This window comes from Pleurodeles waltl, chromosome 5, assembly GCF_031143425.1.
Source record: "Pleurodeles waltl isolate 20211129_DDA chromosome 5, aPleWal1.hap1.20221129, whole genome shotgun sequence".
Taxonomy (NCBI): Eukaryota; Metazoa; Chordata; class Amphibia; order Caudata; family Salamandridae; genus Pleurodeles; species Pleurodeles waltl.
Genome location: NC_090444.1, coordinates 485,863,436 through 485,887,132, shown reverse-complemented (window position 1 = coordinate 485,887,132; position 23,697 = coordinate 485,863,436).

Here is a 23,697-nt window from a genome sequence, read left to right as displayed (position 1 = left end):
ATGGGTAGTCTCCTTAAGAGATCAATATAATTCACAGACTTTGGAGGAAAATTGGATGGTTTATCTCCACAAGAGGCCACTATAACCCCCAGAGGTAAAAGTTAAAATTTCCAGATTCGATAACACAACGTGAAAAGATTATGTCCCCCCCATGAACCTACCATGACTTTCCCAAAACCTTGGAGTTTGCCAATGCTTGTTTGAACATGTGCTCGGCATTCTAGTGACAGTGTAAATTAAACAGGTTTTCCACTTGCACAGCTTAAGCAAATTGCAGGTGAATTGTGATGTTTGTGAGTGGATAGGGAGTCTGCGTACTCCAAATAAGGTTGTTTAAGGACTTTGCTTACTCCAAATGAAGTTGTTTAAGGAGTTTGCATACTCCAAAGTGTAAGAGTAGGGAAGTCGTCGAACTTCACATGTGTGTAGCGCTTTGCACTCAAAAATTGCCCACGTGGTTGTTGGTATACAGACCCTCCATGGTCTAAGACTCCGGAGTATTGAATAAGTGTATGAGACACTTGGTTTATGTTGTAATTTGTCTATTTAATAGGTTAATCAGGTGTGGTTGACAAACTCAAGAGTGAGTGTTAAAGTAAGTGATAGTTTTCAACTGAGATTTGGTGAGTCCTATGTGCACCAGAAGGATCCAATTATCAGTTGAGAGTAAAATTTGCTGGTCAAGTTTTTCTTGCGAGTCAGGGAAACTGAGATAGAAGGAGTATCTGTTAGAGCTTAATGCCTTAGTGAAAAATCAGTAAGGTTTGTGAAGCGATTGTGTTACCTACCTGTAGTAAACAGACAAATGTGTGTATTAATTTTTATTTAGTGCTCGCAATAATTGCATTTAGTTTGGTGTGGATCTCAGTTTAGGATGGCAAGCTGAAAGGCTTTGTCAGCTGCTGTAGGTGTGAGTATGACATCATTGGAGCAGTGGTGGGATAGGTTGGTTAGTGTGAAAAGCTTTGAACGGATTGGTGGACAACCGTGAAATGTAATTGATTGAGAAAGTAGATGAAACGGATTATGGGAATGAAATTCACTTCCTGATTAGATTGAAAGTAGCATAAATTACGGAAAACAAAAAAATGTCAAAGCTTTAAAGAGTGCCCTAAGAGAGGATCGGTTTATTCCAACTAGAATAGGAGAAATTACACTGCCAGAAGGTACACCTGCCTGTATCGTACTCAAAGAACAAGGTGCTGCGCTATGTCTTTGTCTGAAACAATGTTGCAAAGAAACTGAGAGAGACAGGAGCTTAGTGTTACCTACCCATGGAACATTTAATTTGAGGATTTTGGAGAATTTGAGGAGAGTACTGTATGATCTGAAACCTTCGCGGAGATCTGCACTGTTTGAAGCATTAGCTATTTGGGAATTAGTCGCTAGACAGCAACAGCAACTGAAGTTTGAGAGGAGAATGAGGAAAGCTGAGAATACTCAAGCTGAGGCAAGATGGGATAGTGAGCAAAAGTTTTGGCGGACTGAGACTTTACAGGGAATTAAGTTGTTTCCTGCAATTACCAAGGAGAATGGGAATGAGGCTAAAAAGAGTACTAAGAAGAGGGATTCCTATCCTTCAGATGACAGAGAGCAGAAATCCGCAGTCTAGAAAGTCTTTAACTTACGATGAAGACTCAGACGATGACAAGTTTATTTTGCAGTTACTGAAAAATCATCCCCCACCATATGCAGCACATGAGAAAGGTTCAAATACTAGTGTAGACCCTACAGCTCCTATACCAACTGAATCTACAGAGAGACAGATACAGGTAAGCCATAGTGTTCCAAATACTTCTGCAATTGAAATGCCTATGCTGCAGATTGACATACCCAGAATATACCCAGATGTACATATTATAGATACTGCAACAAACTTAGTAGTGCCAACAGGACAAGCTGCCCACATGTGACAAGTTTATCAGAAGCTGACTTTGATCCAGACAGAGTCTACACCGAATTTGATGTCCCCAATGCAAGCACAGACAATCCAGAGATACACCCCATAACAGAATCATAGACAAAGATGTTTGCATTGATAAGTGAGAATACAGAAGTAATGTAACCCAAGAGATCCAAATGTCTGATCAAGTCCAGATGCAGTGTCAGTACCGGTTACCATAAGTACAGTCATACCATTGTTCGCAGAGGGAAATAATAAGAGCAGTGAGCAGAAAATCCTGAATCTGAGTGTAGAAAGGGAAAGATCCACTGAAAACGCAAGAATGATGACTCCCATGAGACCGACATTTGATGGAACAGGTTAGTTAATTGATTTGAGTTATTTTAGGACTCTTCGAAATAATCAGGGGAGATTCGATATAGGTTCCAATCCAAGCATGGTAACACCACAAGCAATAACAACATTTCATTACAAGGTTTAACAGCTCAGTAGTTAATTGGATGGTTAGAGAAGCTGAGTAGCACCCAAGGTGATTCCAGTGGAGTAAGTGACCTGATTTTGACCAGGCTTAGACTAGAAGCAGAAGATTTGATTGAAGGAATGATGGGGGTAGACAGAATTGACTCTTACAGAGAAGATGAGTTACGTTACTTGTGCAAACTGACTACCAACAAAGCAGGAATAGTACCTAAGAAACTAGCAGACGTGGCAGAAAAATATGATGTGGAAATTGAGAAAATGGAGCATCTAAAGAGGAGTTACAGATTGGAGTTCGACTCAAAGAACATTGAGAACATGACAATACCGAGAATTTAAATTCACATTAGAGAATTAATTCAGAGCAGGTAGATTGGTGAAGATAGAGACAAGAGGAAAAGTTATTCTGGGAATCTTCCTGCTCATAATGTGCAGCAGGCTGAAGACCCTGTGAAAATATTACCAATGAGAGAATTTCCAGGAGGAAATTTTGGTCCATGTTCCTTGGAGCAGGAGTGACATATTGTCATTTACAAATGATTATCCCAGGTTGAGAGAGAAAACAGTGGAATGGTACCAGCAAACAGGTTTATGAAACTCGCTAAATGCCTGTGGGTACATTTGAACACCCTGCTAGAAATAGTGGTTCCAGCAGACTTGTGGGTTGACTGCAAAGGAGTGTAGATTGGCCGACAAGAGAACCTCAGAGGGATCCAACTACAGATGCAACTTCTGATATAATGAAATATTACTATAAGGTGATTGAATTTTTTAAAATGAACATTTTGCCAAAGAATATTGATTGGCAGAGAAAAGACAGGACAGCTCAAGAGGGGAAAGATTCGATACCTGCGTATTATGAGCAATTGTTGCAGGCATTTTAATTACAGTGGTACAGAAAAAAATGAGCCGAAAGACATGATTAATTTTGTGTTCTGATTTGTTGAAGCATTGAGACCTGAAATTAGCCAGATGATTAAGAGCTGTTTGATTTGTTGGCATGTGAAGTCGATTGATGAAGTATTGCAGTGTGCAAAGTACTGTAGTGAGGAGATTGAGTTGAAGCAGAGGAAGTTGAAAGAAAAGGCAATGGTGATGCAGATTAAAGTGGCACATCAGGAATGCAGGGAAGTTTTCCTCAGTAGCAGTAAGGAAACATGTGGATGCAGAACCGGGAGAAAGGAAGATGTTGTGGAGGAATTGGAAATGTGAACCGTGGTCCAGATTTGAATACGGTTGTTGTTCAGAATGATGTGAAAGGAATGAAAAGAATGTTACCATGCCAGGCTTGCGGAGGCCTCGGACGTTGGAAACGGGACTGTCTGATGCTAGTGCACGAAGGTGTTCAGCAGACAAATTAAATCAATTTTTTTCCAAATATGGGAGGACCAAGAATGAAATGGAAATCTCCAAAATAATGTGATCCAGATGCAAAGTTTTCAACCCATGCAAAAAGTGCAAATGCCACGTTTGCAGATGCCCCATAACAGCAAATGTAACCTCAAGTTCAAATGGTACCTAGGCAACAAATTCAGATATCTCCAGCCCCAAATGGAGCAGCAGCAGGTCATGCTTCCTCAGCAGGTCACAGGTCAAAGGCTTAACCAGAGTAATAACACAATACACCAGTACTCACTACACAGTGAGGATGAAGTGAATGATGATTGGGTAAGTGGGAGTTCAGATGAAGAGGAATGGTTGTTAGCAGCTTCATTAGAAGTAGATAAAAAATGCCCATATATGAAAGGAAAGTGATGGGTCACAAAGTTACAGTTTTAGTCGCCACGGGAGCTACACACTCTACCATGAGGACTGCAGAATTTCCAAACTTACCACTTTTAGGGAAGACATTGCAGATCGTATGAGTTGCAATCCAGTATTTGACAAATCCAATCACAGAACCGGTTCAGGTTAAAATTGGTAACTTCAAAGGATTACACAAATTTGTAGTTTGTGATTCAAGTCCAGTATCCTTAATAGTGAGAGACTTGCTATGCAAAACAAGATGTTCGATTACTTGCTCGAACAATGGCATTGCCATCCAGACAAACAGTGATGATGAAGATGACCTGTCTGCCAAAACAGACTGTGGTACAGTGAATGAGGAGTACCATTTGAACAGTTTCTTTCCCATCATTAAAATACGAGATCCTCCTTCTGACTTAAAGGGAGCAGTTAAAATGAAAGTGTGGGATTTTACAGGAAAATACATTGGTCTAATCAAAGGAGTTAAGCCAGTTAAGGTCCCAGTCAAGCCAAATGCGATTTTTCCCCAGATGACACAGGACACAATTGAGGGGATTGCTCCCATAATTGCAGAATTTGTAAACCAAGATGTTTTAAAAGAAGTGCTGAGCAGCCCGTGTAACTCACCAATAATGGGATTGCGAAAGTCACATGGGAAATTTCGGACTGTTCAGGATTTTAGGAAAATAAATGATATTGTGATTAAATGTTGTCCAGTAATGCCAAATCTAGAAGTTATATTGTTTCAGATCCTATGTGATGCTGAATGGTTCACCGTAGTGGACCTGTCGCAAGAAGTCTCTTCTGTACCTCTTCATGAGGATGGTCAATTTCTTTTCTGTTTTACATTTTTGGATCAAGTCTGTTGGTGCAGAATTTCTCAAGGATTTTCAGAGTCACCGTCCATTTTTAACAAGATTTTGAAAAAGAATCTGGAGTCATTGAAAATGCCATTCCAATCAACGTTAGTCTGGTACATTGATGAGAAGCATGTAAGTATGAGACTTGGGGAAGAATGGACATAAAGGGGGTCATTATGACCCCAGCGGTTGGTGGTAATGTGGGGGTAGTACTGTCAACAGGCTGGCGGTACATACCGCCACATTATGACATTGGTGGGTTGGCTGAAGCCAACCCGCCAATGTACCACTCTGACCACCATGGCGGTAGCAGCCACCGGGCTGGTTATAAGAATGTCCAGTCCAGTGGCCGCTACTGTACCACCTCAATTATTTTGACCCTGCCTACTACCATGACCATGGTGGTAGGCCCTATCAGTGACAGGAAATTCCTTCCCTGTCACCGATAGGAGGCCCGCACCCCCCCAACAAATCCTCAGACACACCCCACACCCCCATCCATCCACGCTCCCACTTCCAATCCTCAACCCCCTACACACGCACGCAGACATGCACCACGCATACACACACCCACTCACACAGGCATACAAGCATTCATACACGCATGCATCCATTCATTCATGCACACATCCGAACCACATTCATGCTGACACGCAGACACACATTCACATATCCATACTTACACGCATTCTCACACATGCACGCACACAACACTACACATATATTCATACTCACACACGCACTCACACACTCATGCACACACCCCCACACACACAGACACACACAACAGCCCCAACCCCACCCCCCCCTCCCCTGTCTGAAACCCGACTTACCTGGATCCAGGGGTTCTTCCGGCAGGGGACGGGACGGGGCACTGCTACCACCATCAGCGTCCGCCAGCAGAACACCGCCAAGCCGCATTATTTTTCATAATACGGCTGGTGGTGTTATACTGGTGTGGTGCTGGTGGTGGTAGCAGCACTACCTTAACACCACCCGCCAGCATGGCCACAGCCGGATTTCCATCCTTCTTGCAACAGAAATCCAGATGTGGCCATATTTTGGCAGACGGCTGTTAGTCGTGGCGAGAGTCTTTTGGCAGCCGTCGCGCTGCAGTAGGTGGCATTTACTGCCAATCTTATAATGAGGGCCAAAGTGTCCCCAGTGAAATTACAGTACTGCCAGAAAAAAGTGAAATACTTGGGACACCTAATTGAAAAGGGAACAAGAAGGATTCCCAGAGAAGGGGTTACTGCCATATTGCAGATGAATCCCACAGCTACACAGAGAGGTGTTAGAATGTTTTTGGGCTTGGTGAGCTATTGTCACCAGTGGATTCCCTACTTTTCCATCATTTCAAAGCCATTGCAGAAGCTTACTCACAAAGAAGTTACTGATCCCTTAGTGTTAGATCAAGCTTGTATGAAAGCCTTTACTGAATTGAGAGTCTGTGCGAAGCTCCGGCTTTGGGAAAGCCTGACTACACAAAACCCTTCATGTTGTTTTGTCATGAGCGTGATGCATGTTCTTTGTCTGTTCTGACTCAAGTCCATAGTGGTGTAAACCACCCGGTAGCATATTTTTTCAGTTACTTTGGATCCAGTTGCAGCAGCTTTACCGTACAGTAGCCGCAGTTGGATTAAGCCTCACTCAGAATGAGAGCATTGTCATGGGACATTCTTTAACTGTTATGGTCCCTCACTCCATTGAAGTTTTACTTACCAGAACCAAGACCCAACATTTGGCTAATGCTAGGTTGACCCACAATGAAACTGTAATTCTGGGGTCGCCCAATGTAATGCTGAAAACGTGTACAGTGCTAAACCCAGCAACTTTGCTTCCAAAAGAGAATATTGAGGTTGACAAATTGAACGAAGTTGAACATGACTGTTTGGAGGTTACTGACTTGTGCACAAAACCGAGACCTGATATTTGAGATACTACATTGGAAGAAAATGACCAAATTATTTTTGTTGATGGTTCCTATTTAAGAGATATCATGGGAACATTGAGAGCAGGATATGCTGTGTGCACAATTTCTGGAATACTCAATGCGCCCTTGCTTTGAAGAGTGTACAATGCACAAGTGGCTGAGTTGGTAGACATTACTAGAGCATGCCATGTCTCTGCACAGGTTAAAGTCACCATATATCCAGACAGCCAGTACGGATTTGGAATAGTCCACAATTTTGGCCAGCAGTGGTCACAGAGAGGTTTCCTGACATCTTCTGGTTCACCGATTAGAAATGGTGAAAGAATCCATGATTTGTTACAAGCTTTACAAATGCCTGAAAAGTGTGATGTGGTGAAATGCAGTGCTCACCTGTAGTCACAAGATTTTGAGTCAATGGGAAAAGGATATGTGGATCAAGTCGCAAGGTTTTGCACATTGAACTGTATATTGTATACTGTAATTGTACCAGTTATGCACTACATGTGATTGACACTTGGAAAGAATTGAAAGCGCTTGTTTACTGGAGGAGAAGAAAACTTGACTAAAGTTGAAATGTGCTCAGCGTGAGGACGTGTGTGTCCAAAGAAGGGACAAGTGGTTTTACCAAACAATTTGTTGACTCAAATGGCTAGATATTATCATGGCCAAGCACATGTTGGAAGGGATGCAATGATACGCACATTTAAGCTATTTTGGTTTCATCCAAAATTTAGACAGGTTGCCGAAGCAATTTGCTACCGCTGCAGGGGATGAACATTGTTGGAGGCTGGCCTGGTGTGTAATGGGTACCTATGGTACTTACACCTTATACCAGGTCCAGTTATCCCTTATTAGTGTAGTGTAGGCAGTGTCTAGAAGCCAAGCTCTCTAGAGGTAGCTGTGGAGAGCAGCCAAGGCTTATCTAGGAGACATGCAAAGCTCATGCAATACCACTGTAGTCACACAGTACTCACGCACATGAAAGAAAATACTCAGTGTTACAAAAATAAAGGTACTTTATTTTGGTTACACAAATACCAAAAATACCATAGAGACTATACTTCCTTAGGAGGTAAGTAATACACAAATTATATACACTAGTAGCAGAAATAGGCATACAATTAGTGAAAATCACAATAGTTAGAAATGGGCCTAGGAGGAGCAGAAACCGTATACTAAGAAAGTGGAATGCGAAAGTTAGTTCTCCACCTAGGCAAGTGTAGTATGTAGAGGGGAGCTGGGAGTACTAGAAAAGCCCATAGGTAAGTAACACAACCCACCATAGTGACCCGAAAAACAGGAGTAAATCACAGTACGTTTCCCAGATCACACACAGAAATTAGAAGAATTATGCAAAACCCTGAAGAGACTGAAAGATGCCAACAGTGGATTCCTAGACAAGAAGACCTGTGGAAGAAGGGGGCCAAGTCCAAGAAGTCCAGAAAGAGCAGGAGCCCCTGCTAACCCGCATTAAAGTGTAAAAGGAGAACCACCGGTGAGGAAGAAAAGTCAGTACTACACCCAAGAAGACAAAGGCAGGTTCCTAGGCGGTGCAAGTGATGTCCCACACCGGATGGAGGATTGCAGTTGAATTTGCGTTGTCGGAGTCTGCCAACAAGCCTTGGCATAGGCTAAGCTCACAGTTAGTGGGAAATGGAGCTGTCGGGGACCAGGAAGGACCAGGTGGACTCTACCCAGGAGGCAGAGTCAGAGGGGGCCCTCTGCAACACAGAGAGCCCATAGAACACCAGGCATCGCACACAGGAGTCCCACAGCTCGGGGACAAGAAAGTTGCAGAAGAGGTCCATGCAGCACTATGACAAAGGCTCCCACGCCGCTGGAGAACCATTCAGGAAGCTGTGTGTCGCAGGATAGAGTGCTGGGGGCCAGAGCTTCAAGATGTATTAAGATCTTGGAAGAAGAACGCCAACAAGCCTTGGCAACTGCAAAAGACATGGTTCCCGGCGATACTGTTGGGCGAGGGCAGGCAAGTTCTTACCTCCACCCAAGTTGGATAGTTGGAAGAGAGGACCATCAGGACCACTCAGTCCCTCACCCGTGATGCAGGATCCATGAAGCTCACCAGGAGAGGGGATCCTAGCAGCCAGTCGTTGTTGCAGTTAGTGCCTGCAGAAGCAGGGGAGTGACTCCTTCACCCCAAGGGAGATTCCTTCTTCTGTCTGATGTAGGATGAAGGCAGGCTGTCCTCAGAGGATGAACGACCAGGAATATGTTGCAGTTGCTGGAAGGAGCCAGAGATACAATGTTTCAGGAGGCGTCTTGCTTCTTTGTTGCAGCTCATAGGTTCCTGAAGAGTCCCAATACAGTTTTTTCAGTCAGAAGTTGAAGTGGAGGGTGCAGAGGATTCCTGCTAGAGTTTTGCAATCCGAATCTGAGGAACCACCCAAAGACCCTAAATAGCCCTGAAAAGGGCATTGGTCACCTAGCTGGGTGACAACCTATCAGAAGGGGGCTCTGACGTCACCTGCTGGCACCGGCTACTCAGATGTTCCAAGAGTTCCCTGCCAACCTTGAATCCAAGATGTAAAAACCCACGGACCCTCTGGAGTAGCTCTGAGCACCACCCTTGAGGTGGTGATGGACAGGGGAGAGGTCACTCCCATTTCCTTTGTCCAGTTTTGTGCCAGAGCAGGGACTGGCGTCCCTGAACTGGTATAGACTGGTTTATGCAAGGAGAGCACCATGTGTGCCCTTCAAAGCATTTCCAGTGGCTTGGGGAGGCTACCCCTCCCAAGCCTGTAACACATATTTCCAAAGGGAGGGGGTGTAACACCCCTCTCCCAAAGGAAATCCTTTGTTCTGCCTTCTTTGGCTCAAGCTTTTCAAGCAACAGGAGGGCAGAAACCTGTTTCCTGGGAGGTAGCAGCTGCTTGGGCTGCTTGGAAACCCTCAGAAGGCTGAAATGGCAATACTGGGGATCCTCTAAGGAGCCCCCAGAGTGCATGGAATCATACAACCATTGCTTGTAAAAGCCATGGGGTATGATTCCAACATGTTTTATACCAAACATGCCTATGTTCGGTGTTAGAAATTGGGTCTTTGGTTGGCAGCCAGGTTACCCCCTGTCCAAGCAAGGACCCTCACTGTAGTCAGGGTACGTCATACACAAGCCAAATTATCCTGTGCCCACCCTCTGGTAGCTTGGCACTGAGCAGTCAGGCTTAACTTAGAAGGCAATGTGTAAAGTATTTGTGCACTAAATTCTGCAATAACACAGTAGAAAACCACAAAAATACACCACACAGTGTTTGGAAAAATATATAATTTCTGTGGTAAAATGCAGTCCAAAATTATTTAGATGCAATAAGTATATGTTGAGATAAAAATGATATAAAGTGTCTTTAGTCTCTTAAAAGCAATAAATGTCTCTTGCAAGCACAAAGTACCTGGTTTGAGTTCAAAATTTCCTCAAGGAACCGCAGAGGAGGAGATGCATTGAAAACAGGGAGGTGTGCATCAATTTCTCGACATCGTTTATTTTTCATGCAGGGAAGGTTTTGCGTCGATTTGTGGTGTTAGGTCTTGGATCCTCTTCGGGTTGCAGGGTTTTCAGACGCCCCGGGGGTGATGCATTAAAATCCGGCACTGATAGGACAAAGTCACAGGGGCTGCGTCAATCCGGTGGGTGTTGCGTGCAAATTTCTACCTCACAGCAGGCGCTGCGTCGATTCCTCTCAGGAAGTCGGGCTGCGCCGTTCCAGCTCGGCTGTGCGTCGATCCAGTGGGCTGTGTGTTGAATTTCCAGTCGCTACGCTGGCGCTGCTTCGATCTTCTCCTTGCAAAGTTGGGCTGCGTCATTCCAGTTCGGCGTGCGGTAAAATTTTAACCGCGATGGAGGGTAGGCATCGTTTTCTGCCGGCTGTGCATCGATTTCCACCGCACAGGGAGTTCTTCTTTCAGGACTGAAGTCTTTTTGGTCCTGAGACTTCAGGGAACAGGAGGCAAGCTCTAACCAAGCCCTTGGAGAGCATGTCTCAGCACAGCCAGAGAGCAGCAAGGCAGCAGCGCAACAGCAAGGCAGCAGTCCTTCTCAGAAAGCAGTCAGGTGAGTTCTTTGGGCAGCCAGGCAGTTATTCGTGGCAGGTTGCAGGTTCCAGGAAGTGTTTGATGAAGTAGACTGTCTACCTCGGAAGTGTCTGAGTTGGTAGGGGCAGAAGCCCTGTTTAAATACCCAAATGTTCCTTTGAAGTGGGGAAGACTTCAAAGAGTGGATTAGAAGTGCACAAGGTCCCCTTTCAATTCAATCCTGTCTGCCAGGGTCCCAGTAGGGGGTGTGGCAGTCCTTTGTGTGAGGGCAGGCTATTGTCCTTTGACATGTAAGTGTCAGGCCCTCCACTCTCTCAGCCCAGGAAGACCGATTCAATATGCAGATGTATGCAAGTGAGGCTGAGCATCCTGTGTTTGGGGTTTGTCTGAGTGAATGCACAAGGGAGCTGTCAACTGAACCCAGCCAGATTTGAATTGTAAGGCACAGAAGGATTTAAGTGCATAGAAATGCTCACTTTCTAAAAGTGGCATTTCTAAAATAGTAATATTAAATCCAACTTCACCAGTCAGCAGGATTTTGTAGTGCCATTCTGGCCATACTAAATATGACCTTCCTACTCCTTTCAGATCAGCAGCTACCACTCAAACAGTACATGAGGGTAGCCCTAATGTTAGCCTATGAAAGGAGCAGGCCTCACAGCAGTGCAAAATAAATTTAGGAGTTTTACACTACCAGCACATATAAACTACACAGGTACATCTCCTGCCATTTATCTACACAGCATCCTGCCCTATGGATTAACTAGGGCCTACCTTAGGGGTGACTTATATGTAGGGAAAGGGGAGTTTTAGGCTTGGCAAGTACTTGTAAATGCCAAGTCAAATTGACAGTGAAACTGAACACACAGGCCTTGCAATGGCAGGCCTGAGACATGGTTAAGGGGCTACTTAAGTGGGCGGCACAATGAGTGCTGCAGGCCCACTAGTAGTATTTAATGTACCGGCCTTGGGCACATATAGTGCACTTTACCAGGGACTTATAAGTAAATTAAATAATCCAGTTGGGTATGATCCAATGTCATCATGTTTAAAGGGAGAGAGCATATGCACTTTAGCACTGGTTAGCAGTGGTAAAGAGTGCAGAGTCCTAAAACCAGCAAAAACAGTGTCCAAAAATGGAAGGAGGCAGGAAAATGTTAGGGGTGACCACCCTAAGACTGTCAGGTCTAACACTTGGAGTTACCATTACGTAGCTGAACATAGGTAGTGACCTATGTCCAGTACACACATAAAATGGCATCCTCGCACCCACAAAGTCCTAGAAAATGGGCCTGGAGTTCATGGGGGAACCTCTGCTAGTGCTGGGGTGCCTTCACACACAGGTACTCTGCACCTTGCCTTCTGGGCTAGAAGACCTACCATAGGGGTGAATTATAAGTAACCTGGTGTAGTGAAAAATGGCAGAGAAAGGGTGCTTGCACCTTTTCTCGCAGGTTGCAATGGCAGTCCTGCAAAAGCCCTTAAATGGACACCCTATGGTTTGCAAAATATATGCTGCAGCCCATAGGGATCCCCTGGAACCCAAATGCCTTGGGTACTTAGGTACCCTATACTAGGGACTTATAAGGGGGCACCAGTGTGCCAATTGTGGGTAAAATTCAGAGTTTTGGGAGAGAAAGCATACTCACTGGGGCCCTGGACAGCAGGATCCCAGTGAACACAGTCAAGCACACTGACATCAGGCAGAAAAAGAGGGTAACCATGCCAAGAAAGAGGGTACTTTCCTACAAACTTGGGTAAAGGGACTGTGGTCAATATGAGCCATATTGGAAGAGTGGGAGGTCCATTTAGTAGAATGCAGATGGATTTTATTGAGATGTCTGTGAGTGGAGATTTGAGATATGTGCTGGTGATTGTTTTTATCTTTAGTCATTGGATCGAAGCGTATCCTGCACACTGTTTTACAGAACTGATACCTCGCTTTGGTTTTCCGGTCTCTTTAGAATCAGATAGGGGAAGTCACTTCAACAATGAAGTAATTAAATGGCTAGCTCCAGCTTTAAACAGTGAGAAGAAGTTGCATTGTAGTTACCGCCCTGAATCCTCAGGACTTGTTGAGCAACTGAATGGTACCTTGAAGTCAAGAATTGCAAAAATGTGTGTGTCCACGAATCTGAAATGGCCAGATGCAGTACCCTTAGGTCTGATGAGCATGATAAACATACCTGACAGGAAAATTGTACTGTCAACGCATGAAATCCTCATGGGCAGAGCAATGAGACTGCCAGCGGTTCCTGCAAATACTCTTGTGAACATAACAGATGATATGGTGTTGGATTACTGCAAGGGTCTAGCTGATGTGGTTTGCTCGTTCTCTCATCAGGTGGAAGCCACAACATGCAACCGCCTCAAGTTCAAAGCCACAAACTTAGAGCGGAGATTGGGTTCAGATCAAAAAACATGTGAGCCTCATTGAAAAGGCCTGTACAAATCAATCAATCAGTACACTTGTAAAGCACGCTACTCACCCAAGGGGAGGGGGTGCTGCTACTGCTCGAACAGCGAGGTCTTGAATAGGCTCCTGAAGGTCAGCAGGTCATGGGTCTGTCGTAGGAGCAATGGGAGGGTGTTCCAGTTCTCGGCGGCGAGGTGGGAGAAGGATCTGCCACCGGTGGTCACTCTTCGGATGCGAGGTCGGCTGAGCAGAGCTGGCGGTTCGGGGTGTAGAAGGTGAGTCGTCTGTTGAGGTAGGCTGGACCGGTGTTGTGGAATACCTTGTATGGGTGGGTGAGAAGCTTGAAGGTTATCCTTTTGTTGACGGGGAGCCAATGTAGGTCTCTCAGGTGGGGAGTGATGGGGCTGTGGCGCGGTACGTCGAGGATCAGGTGTGCAGAGGCGTTTTGTATACGTTGCAGTCGTTTGAGGAGTTTTGCTCCGGCTCCCATGTAGAGGGCATTTCCGTAGTCAAGTCTGCTACTGACGAGGGCCTGGGTGACTGTTCTTGTTTCTGTGGGGATCCACCTGTAGATCTTGTGGAGCACGCAGAGGGTGTAGAAGCAGGAGGAGGAGACGGCATTGACTTACTTGGTCATGGAGAGTGTTGAGTCGAGGATGACGCCCACGTTGCGTGCATAGTCGGTGGGTGTCGGGGCTGCTTCCAGTGTGGTCGGCCACCAGGAGTCGTCCCAGGTTGAGGGGTTGGCACCGAGGATGGGGACCTCCATCTTATCCGAGTTCAGCTTCCGTCTGCTGTTCTTCATCCATTCGGTGACGGTCTTCATTCCTTCATGGAGGTTAGTTTTGGTGGTGAGGGGGTCCTTGGTGAGGGAGAGGATCAGTTGGGTGGTGTCAGCATAGGAGATGATGTTGAGGTCATGCAGCCGGGCGACGTGGGCGAGCGGGGCCAGGTAGGCATTGAATAGTGTTGGGCTGAGGGACGATCCTTGGGGTACTCTGCAAATGATCTTGGAGGCTTCGGATCGGAATGGGAAGAGGCGGACGCTCTGGGTTCTGCCAGTGAGGAAGGAGGTGGTCTATTCCAGAGCTTTGTCCTGGATCGCTGCATTGTTGAGGCGTGTGCGTAGGGTGCAGTGGCAGATGGTGTCGAAGGTGGCAGAGAGGTCCAGGAGGATGAGGGCCACGGTTTCACTGATGTCAAGCAGGGCCCCGATGTCATCAGTGGCAGCAATGAGGGCAGTTTCGGTACTGTGGTTGCTGCGGAACCCTGACTGGGATGGGTCCAGGGTGTTGTTCTCTTTGAGGAAGTGGGTCAGTTGTCCGTTGACGATCTTCTCAATTACCTTAGCCGGGAAAGGGAGCAGGGAGATGGGCTGGAAATTCTTGAGGTCTCTCTTGTCCGCCTTGGGTTTCTTGAGTAGGGCGTTGATCTTGGCGTGCTTCCAGCTCTCAGGAAAGGTCGCTGTCTCGAAGGAGATGTTGATGACTTTGCGGAGGTGGGGTGCGATGATGATGCTGGCTTTGTTGAAGATGTGATGCGGGCATGGGTCTGACGGAGAGCCGGAGTGGATAGTGCTCATGGTTTTGATGGTGCGTCGACGTTCACGTTGACACAGGCATGCAGGGGGTCATGGTCGATGGTGGGTGAAGAGTCTGAGGTGGCAGTGGTTGTCATGGTGGTCTGGTTGTTGAAGCTGTCATGGATGTCTGTGATCTTGTGGTGGAAGAAGGTGGCGAGGGAGTCACACAGGTCTTGCGACGGTGGGATGTCGTTTGTGTTGAAGCTGGGGTTGGAGAGTTCCTTCACGATGTTGAAGAGCTCCTTGCTGTTGTGTGCATTGTTGTTGAGGCGGTCTTTGAAGGAGGTCCTCTTGGCAGATCAGATGAGGTGATGGTGTTTGCGGATGGCATTCTTGTGGGCTGCATGGCTGACCGGTGTCTGTTCACGGTGCCATTTCTTCTCCATATTCTGGCAGGTTTGCTTGGAGGCTTGGAGGTCTGAGGTGAACCAGCTGGCTCTCTTGCCGGTGCCTCTGTTGGAGGGTTTCTTGAGCGGGGTGAGAGTTTTGGTGCAGTCGTTGATCCAGCGCCTCAGGTTGCAGGTTGCGAGGTAGGGGTTGGTGGGTTTGGCGGGCGAGGCGATGTTTAGCTGGTCTCCGGTGACTTTGCTCCAGCTGCGGTGGGAGATCTGTTGGGTGCGGTGGTGCGTGGTGGGTTTCCGGAAGGTGAAGTGGATGCAGCGATAGTTGGTCCAGGGGTGTGGCTGAAGGTGACGTGGGAGATTGCGGAAAAGAAGGGGTCCAGCGTGTGGCCGGCAGAGTGGGATGGTGTTGTGATGAGCTGTCTGAGTCTGAGGTTGCCAGATTTGTCGATGAGTGTGGTGGAATTGGTGTCATTGTTGTTCTCGAGGTAAAAAGTTCAGGTCTCCGAGGAGGATGTAGTCTGCAGAGGCCAGGGCGTGCCTGCTGATGAAGTCGGCGATGGAGTCACTCAACTGAGGCCGGGGTCTGTAGATGAGAGTTCCTCTGTGGGTGGTGTTGGGGTCAGTGTTGATCTGGAAGTGCAGGTGTTCGGCGGTGCTGAGGGTGTCGTTGGTGCAGTTTGTGACTCTGATGGTGTTCTTGTAGACGACGGTGATTCGGCCTCTGACTGTTGGGGCGGTCCCTGCGGGTAATCCTGTAGCAGTCCGGAATGGCTGTGGCGATATCTGGGGTCGAGGAGGCGTACATCCAGGTCTCTGTCAGGAAGGCGACATCCGGAGAGGAGGTGTCGAGCAGGTCCCAGAGTTCGACGGCATGTTTGTGTGCGGAGCGGGTGTTCAGTAGGATGCATCGGAGGTGGTTGCGATCTTTCTCGGCGGGTGGTTTGGCGGTTCGGAGGCTGGTGAAGCTGCAGTTCCGGCAGGTGAAGGGTCCTTGGGTGTGCTTCGGGTGGCCAGGAAGCAGGTGTGTGATCGTCCAGTGTTGAGTACGAGGAGGGTGCTGGCGTCGTAGTGGTGTCAGTTGTCGTGGCGGTCGCGGGGACCAGGGGTCCTGGCGCTGGGTGCAGTCCATGCACGGACGGATGCAGATGGGCTTGCCTTAGGCGTGCCTATGGGGGAGGTGGGAGGTAGGGGCAGCTGGGAGGCGGGAGCGGGGATGCAAATAAGTGAGCAGGGGGCGGGCCACAGGGACACAGCGGCGGGAAAAAATGGGTGAGGAAGGCAGAGGGAACAGAAGGCAAAACAGGGCACAGAAAATATTCAGGAGGGGAAAAAAGGAATATGCAGCAATAGCAAATGAGAAGAAAACAGCCAAAACAATACAGTACAGATGCAACCTAAGCCCTACCACTGGCCACCAGGGATGAGGCGCACGTGGTAGCTTGCGGGTGGAGGAGGGCCTCAAACTCGTGTCAGGCAGCAGCAGCGAGCTGGGGGGGCAGTCACAACAGGTGGTGCTGTTGCGGCGGTGTGGGGAGCGACCTGCCTGAGAGCAGGGTCACGGGTCGCTCCTTTCACTGCACAGCGGCCGCCATATAAGGAGAGGTGGGAGGGAGGGGCTGCTGGGAGGCAGGAGCGGAGCGTCAAATGGGCGAGCAGGGGGCGTGGCTGCAGGGATGCAGCGGTGGGAAAAAATGGGTGAGGAAGGCGGAGAGAACAGAAGGCAAAGCAGGGCACAGAAAATAATCAGGAGGGGAAAAAAGGAATATACAGCAATAGCAAATGAGAAGAAAACAGCTAAAACAATACAATACAGATGCACCCTAAGGCCTACCACTGGCCACCAGGGATGAGGTGCAGGTGGTAGCCTGTGGATGGAGGAGGGCCTCAAACTCGCGTCAGGCAGCAGCAGCGAGCTGTGGGTGGCGGTCACAACTGGTGGTGCTGTTGCAGCGGCGTGGGGAGTGACCTGCCTGAAAGCAGGGTCAAAGGTTACTCCTTTCACCGCGCAGCGGGCGCCATATAAGGGGAGGTGGGAGGGAGGGGCAGCAGATGGGCGAGCAGGGGGGCAGGGCTGCAGGGACGCAGCTGCGGGAAAAAACAGGTGAGGAAGGCGGAGGGAACAGCAGGCACAACAGGGCACAGAAAATAATCAGGAGGGGAAAAAGGAATATACAGCAGTAGCAAATTAGAAGAAAACAGCCAAAACAATACAATACAGATGCAACCTAAGGCCTACCACTGGCCACCAGGGATGAGGAGCAGGTGGTAGCCTGCGGGGGGCCTCGAACTCGTGTCAGGCAGCAGCAGCAGCGACCTGGGGGGGGGCAGTCACAACAGGTGGTGCTGTTGCAGCAGCTTGGGGAGCGACCTGCCTGAGAGCAGGGTCAAGGGTCGCTAGTTACTACTACAGCTGTGAAGTGTGCTGGAGTTCCAAACTAGATTCATCCCAGCCTTACTCAGAAAGTTCCCTGTCTTTTGGACGATGAAGAAGAGTTAGTGAGAGTACCAACAACTTCCAAAACAACTCCAGAATCGAAGAAGGGAGCTGGATCAGAGACTGAATCTGAACAGACCGAAAGCGGTTCAAACACTCATGTGAGAGATGAAGTGGAAGACATACAGAAGTTTGACAGTGAACCAACCTCAACTGAGGTAGCAGGAGAGTCTAGTCAGAGGAGGTTCTCCCAGAAGCAGACAGTCTTGAAAGACAAACAGAGCAAGCGACAGACCTCGAAGTGGAAGGAGTTGAGGTGGATCAAAGCCAAAACAATCTGAATCCTCCCGAACCAGTCACAGGTACATCAAGAGAAATTTTGCAGAACATAGAGAAGTTACAAGTCCAACACTGAAAAGAGCATTAACAAAAAGTCCACTGAAAGGAGATAAGTAGCCGAAATCACAAGCCAAGAGGAAAGTAGCAATTACGGTGACAACAACTGAAGAAGAAATAGACATAACAAGAAGAGAAGATTTGAGTGGTGGAGAATTAAATGGAGATCGAAGATTGAAAAGAAAGCGAATTGCAAATAGAAGGTACGCAACTCCTGAATTGACATATGCAACAACAAGTGAATGGCAGAGCGAATTTTTGTCTTTTTGTTTTGATTGAGATATCCCAGGTCAATATTTTGCCACATGAAGAAGATCAATGAACTAAACTTTGTAAAGTTGTGGAAAAAAAAAGAAAAGAGAAAAAGAGACAATTGAAAGTAATTGGAAAAGACTTTTAAATAACCTGATTGACAAGCTGCTAAACCGATTTCGACCAGTTGCCGATTTTGACAAGCTACCTATTTTTGACAAGAGTCCTGGAAGAAAGACTGAAAGCTTTGAATAACTGCTAAAGAAGACTGAACATTAGTTTTGCTTTTTGTGCATAGCTATAATTTTTTTCTTCTACTTTCTGATTCTTTTCAGATCATGAGTAACCACAACCAGCAAGTTAGGAACAATAGGTGCTGTAAATACGTAGGTATTGGTTTGGCGATTGTGTGCATGATAGGGTGTTTGGTACTGATTGTAAGTATGACTTTTCTTGATGAGATAGTAGTCAACCATACCTCTGCTTTAGGGACAACATTAGGAGCTTTGGGGCTTGGCAGATGCCAAGCCTCCACAACCCTGCCTGGCCAGCCGGTGCGGTCACACCACCATGGCCGCCAGGCCAGGGAGCACCTCCAACCTGGTGGCAGGCCTCAGCCTGCCGTCCTGATTACGAGATTGCACACCACCAAGGTTTTCGTGGCATTCACCCCGCCACGAAAAGCCTGGTGGTCACGCACCCAGTGACAGGAATCTTCATTCCGGTCGCCGGCACACACACAAACACACACACGTCACCACACATGCACACATCTCCCCACCCATCCACACACTCACAGTCACCTGCCACCCCTTCATGCATGCATGCATGCATTCAAATACACACCCATTCTGGATATGCCTACATGCAGTCAGACAACCCCACTCACTCACATTCATCCATACAGACACCCCATACACGCACTCATACACACATACACACATATCCATACACTCGCAGACATGCACGCATTCAGCACCCGCTCCCCTTCCGCAAATACACACACACACATCCTAACACACCACAGACCTTCTCCCCTCTTCGGATGGCCACTTACCTCTTCCGTTGGGGAGGACATCCAAGAGGGGATGGGTCCTGGCGGTCTTCCCTCGTCACCACCACCACGCTAGCAGGACTCATGACTTGTAATACGGAAAACGGAGTCCGGCTCGTGTGGCAGTGCTGGGGAGGGACCCGCCACTGCAACACCGACCACCAGCAGGACTGCTGGCTGCTTTCCACCTCAATAATGGCAGAAAGCAGCCAGCACTCGTAATATGGCGGTGTACTGACTGCCAGCACTGGCGGTCGTCGGGCAGGTTAGGCTTTGGGGGTCAGTGGAATTGACCCCCAAAGTCCAAATGAGGGCCTAAGTGTTCTTGTTTGTTTCTATAATTAAGTACCTGAGCAGAGTGGTTATATGTTGGAACCACGGGTGCCTAAACCACCCGTGGCTCAACAACGAGATCGGAACAACGACCTCATTCTAAACACTGATGCCTTTATCACAAATGCGTTTACAATGATTTTACCGTTGTAAACGCATTCCTGGTAAAGGCATTACCAATCAGCATGCACGACCCAGCATGCTTCCACCCCAGCCCCCCACCCCACCCCTTAATGCTAAACCCTGACCCCACTAAACTCTAATCATCCCCAGCCCCCAACCCCAAGATCTAAAAATACCCCGAGTACCCACCCCGCCCCTAAAACCTAAACCCTGCCCCAAACCCTAATCACCCCAACCCCTGCCCCACCCCCAAAAACAGCCCCAGTCCCAGCCCAACTTACCTACACCTTCACCGTGTCCACTCCGACTCCCTTCTGTACCTTAACCATGCATGTACGTTGTTCAGACATGTATGGTTAAGGTATCGAAACCAGAGAGTCATGGAAAACTAAAGCGTTGTTTCGCTTTCATTTTTCACAACCTCGTGGTTCCAGACTCGTTCTTCCGGGTGTTTCCTGAGCAGAACAGCTAAGGAAAATAATATAGAATTCTTGAGAGGATTCATTGAACCTAGATTAACATTTGGCACAGCTTATGCTCACAGAAACAACCTCACATGCTTGCTTACACGTGTAGAAAAGAGTTTCTTAGATCAGACTGATGACAGGAGAAAGGCATTAATGGAGAAATGAGAGAAGGGCTTAGAGAAAAAGACATTTAGAAATGATCATGCATTCAGCAAAACAAAGACACAAGAGAAATTAGCTTTAGATGCACAACACAGAAGGAAAAGTTGTGTATAAAAGCCTAAATCTAGAACTGACACATTGTTTGTGGGAACAAGTGTATGTAGACATGTGTTTTTGGTTCAGAGTAAATGGACTTTCATGTTAAATTGACAAGACCAAGCAATTCCAGGAGTTTATTACATCTGTGGACCAAATGCATATTACCGTCTTCCAAGAGAATAATATGGCACCTTTTGCTTGGGGATGGTTTTCCCAAAGATTTATCAGATGGAGAACCTGAACAAGGTACCCCAAATGACTGAATTACATCATGATAGACAAAAGCGAGAATCTTATTCTGGCACAGTTGCAGATATATTTGGAGCAATAATTCCTTCAGTGGGAGCTACTCGGAATTCAGTGAAAATTTGAAAGTTGTCTACTATTGTGGATAACATGCTGACTAGGTTTTCATGACCCATGATCCTAATGGATACAGAGATGGTTGAGGTAAGATCTATGACTCTTCAGAACCGCCTTGCGTTAGACATCCTTTTAGCAAAGGAGGGTTAAGTTTTTAAGATGCTGAACTTGAAATATTGTTGCACATTTATACCTAACAATAGTGAAGAAATTAGAGGCCTTATTAACAATCTGACTAATGATAGCACTGATTTGAAAGAGTTGAAAGAACCTGGAGTTGCTTCTGTGGGAAATTGGCTGGGCAACCTAGGGAAAGGAATAATTTTTAAAATAATACAGATAATATTGATTATTGTGATTAGTATAATTGGAACATGTGGAATTTATAAATTGTATCATGTGATTAAAATGAAGAAGTTGAAAAATGATCAGAGGAGGGAAGATATTAAAATGGAGAAGTACTTTAGAGAAAATCCGAGATAAAATTCAAGGTTACAGAAAATCCACATTTTAGATGAACAAAAATTTGCATGGAATGATGTAAGGTGTGATGACATATTTAGTCATGAGAGGAGGGATAGTGAAAGCTGAATTTGTTAATAATGGTTTCATTTACTAAGGAATAAGAATTTGCACATAATTATGCTAATAGAGAAAATAATATGCGACTTGGAAAATGTGCCCACTTGGGTGTCCTTCATTAAATGCGTAATGTCTTTAGTGAATGCATATTATTATTAGTTGAAGTACATGTGTAGTGAAAATTGTAGTAGTATGTCACATTAATGATCTCATGTTATGCATTTGTTTATTAACTTTAGGCCATGAGTTAGCAAGGTTTGGGCCTAGTCTGTACAACCTCATGTCAAGCTGCAATGTGTAATAAAATTGTGGAAATGTATGTCCAAAGAAATAGTGATTTTGCTGCTCACACTGTGCTGACCAAATGGTTAGCAGATGTCTTTAGCTTTCTCATGAGAACTGCTTGCTAGAACGTCTTGTATTAGAAACTGCAACTTTGTAAAGTTTGATGTGTGAGACAGCAATGTTCCCAGGAAGCAACAATGGATGCACTGACTGGAGTACAGATTGTACCAACAAGAAAAGTTACCTTATGAGTCTGATGATGGGAGCAGGAGAAGAGGAGCCAATCATCGATGTGTGAAAGACAGTTTAGTTATATCTTAGATTTGGGTTTTTATCGATGTGTGAAAGACAGTTTAGTTATATCTTAGATTTGGGTTTTCATTTCTATTGGATTAACTGATACGTATGATTTTCTGACCAATGACAAGGTGGGAAGTTTCTTTAGGAAATTCTTACTTAGCCTGACTGCACCAAGGAGAGGGAGCTCCTTTTGATTTTGACTTTCCTATAGTGGTTCTGTTTTGTGGAGCTGAACAGTTCCTGATGATTTTATTTCTTACTTTGACATTGCTGCTTAATTGCTAATGGTGGATGCTGTTCCCTTAGAGATTGCTTCTTAAATGGTTCAGATAGCTTAGAATCCCCCCTGTCTGAGCCATTCCCTTTCATTGCCCATTGCTGAAGCTGACCAGATTGATGTCCAACTGACAAAGAGAATTGCAGTTTGCGGATCTATTTGAGGAGAGGTATAACAAAATGCTATTGTTCTGGGTTTTGTTCTTTGTTTCTAGGTACCAAACGCTATTTTGATAGAGCCATAGTTAGATGTTTTTCCAAATTAACTTTGACAAAACTGTTTTGCATGAAGTCCAAACATGCTATTCTAATCAGAATGTTAGTTAGGGTGCCCTGGAAATGTTAACTAATTTAAATTAACAAAGAATTGATGTGGTTCATCTGTTGAATCTAGTTGTATATCATTTCAAATGCACAGTTATTTTTGTTATTCATTTGTACTGTAACTCTTGAATGCTTAGTTGCAAATGCTTTAGTCAAATTGAGATTCTTAGGAGATTCGGTCAGCCGGTGTTATTAATGTATGTGTATCATTTGGTTTTGAGACTAATCTGCGTGATATTAGCATTGTTAATCTAGGGAAATAAGCTTTTTAAACTACGAAAGGTTTGGTTATTCATGGTCACATGGGACGCGGTGTGTAAAGATTATTGATTCCAAAGAATTTGATGATGTTTATTGATAAGTTGTTCTATTTGTAGTGAATTTATGACTTATGATGGAATCACTCTAAACATAGTCATAAAGTCTGTCAAACCTCTAACACGTCCCCTTATAAATTAAACTATAAAAGAACAAATAAAGACAAATGCAATACCCATACCGCTTTTGTAACTTTAGGACTTCTGATTTTATTTTGCTTCAAAAAACACCTTTGATGGAGGGAAAATTAACCACAAGGGCAGAGTTCTTGTACAACATAATAAAGGAATTAAATGTCAAAACATTTACTGCTGTGCACAAAAGCTATCCTCTCTGAAAACTAACATTCCATCAAAGTAGAGGATTGGAGACATTTTTACTGGTAGCATCCTACCTGCCAGATACCGAGCTAAATTTACCTTAGCCTATTCATTTATTGTGTTTCATGTAGGCCCACACTGTAGGTGTACCGCTTCAGAGCCCTATTGCCAAGTCATGTCTGGTTCATCATTATTACTATGTAACGTATGCTCTGTGGGCTTATTCTCATTATATTAAAGCTCCTGAGAACTAAGGCCAACTAACATCTTGGAAAATAGCATAATACTGTTGTATAGGCTT